The following is a 1,406-nucleotide window of genomic DNA, read 5'->3' on the forward strand; positions in this document are numbered from 1 at the left end:
GTGCTGACACGGTCTTCTCTGGCGTCTGTCGCTGAGGACTTTGGGAGTCTGGACGCGCGCAGGGTTCTGGGCTTTGGATCGCCGTCTGGTGGCCGAGCCGACCCTCGCCACTTGAGCCGCCCGCCTGGGCCTGCGCGCCGGCTCTCGTGTGTGCGTCCGGCTGACCCGACCCGCGGTGCCGCCTCCGGTCTCTGGCTCACCCGAGGGCGGCGGGGCGGCGGGGCGTTGGGTCTTCTACCCCGTGTGACTCCCCTCCCCGCCGCAGGCACCCGGTGGTGGCTGAGACGACGACCCCACCCCGCAGGCTCCGTGCCACGTGTCAGGCGTTCTCCTCACTCGCGGGGTCGTCGGCCACCTTTGCCTGAGAGAAAAAAAAAAAAAAAAAAAAGAAAGAGGGGGTTTGGGGTGCCGCCGGTGAGGCCGAAGCAGGCTCCTCTGGTGATGGTCCTCGCTGTGCGTGCCCCTCCCCTTCGGGGCCTGGTGGTCCCTGGCTCTCTGGCATGACTGATCGATGTGGTGATGTCGCGCTCTCCTGGGCCGGGCCTTAAGGTCGCGCCAGACGAGGGACGGACGTTCTTGGCGAACGGGACCGCTCTTCTCGTTCTGTCCGCGGGCCTCCCCGCCTCTCTCCTCACGCTCTCCCGGCCTGTCGAGGGGTGTGGGGAAGGGCAGGGGTGGTGGTCCCCGGCCCTGACCTTCGGCCTCCCGCCCCCTGCCTCACGGCGTGGGTGGCGGGGCCGTGGTCCTCGGACGCAGCAGACGCTCTCGCTTCGCCTCCTTGGCGTGTTGCCCCCGTGGGCGGTCCTCCCCGCGTTGGTGGGGGGGTGCCGTCCCGCCGCTGCGCCGCGCGCCCCTGCCGGCGCGTGAGCGTGCCTCGTTCGATCCTCTGTGGTGCCCCTGGAGCGCTCCAGGTCGTCCCTCAGGTGCCCGAGGCCGAGCGGTGGTGTCGTTCCCTTCTCCCAGCGTGCTCCTCGGGGTCCCCGCCGCCGCGGTGGTGCGTCCCGTGAGTGGCTCTCTTGGGGGGGTCGAGACGGTAAGGGAGGCGTGCCTCTGTTTTCCCTCCCTCGGTTGGGGGAAACAGGGGCCGCCTCGTCGCGGTCGTCCTCCCACGGTGTTGCTGTGGCACGGGGGGACTGACTCGGGCCAGGCGAGCGTCCGCGTGTGCCCACCCTCCCCCCCCACGTGTGTGTGTGTTTGTGGCGGTCGGGGGGGAGGGGGTCGCACGCGGGCGTGGGTGGCGAGCGCGTTGGGCCGGGGCCTGTGAGAGAAGGGGGTCTTTCCGCCCCTCTCGGGCGTGCTCCCTCCTCTCGGGGCCCCCGATGGACGGGCCTGGGGGCGGCGGAGGTTGTGCCCCCGGCTGTGGCCGCGAACGCTCCTCTGGGCCTCGTGCTTACCCATACCGCAGA

This window comes from Kogia breviceps, unplaced genomic scaffold (assembly GCF_026419965.1).
Source record: "Kogia breviceps isolate mKogBre1 unplaced genomic scaffold, mKogBre1 haplotype 1 scaffold_221, whole genome shotgun sequence".
NCBI classification, from domain to species: Eukaryota; Metazoa; Chordata; class Mammalia; order Artiodactyla; family Physeteridae; genus Kogia; species Kogia breviceps.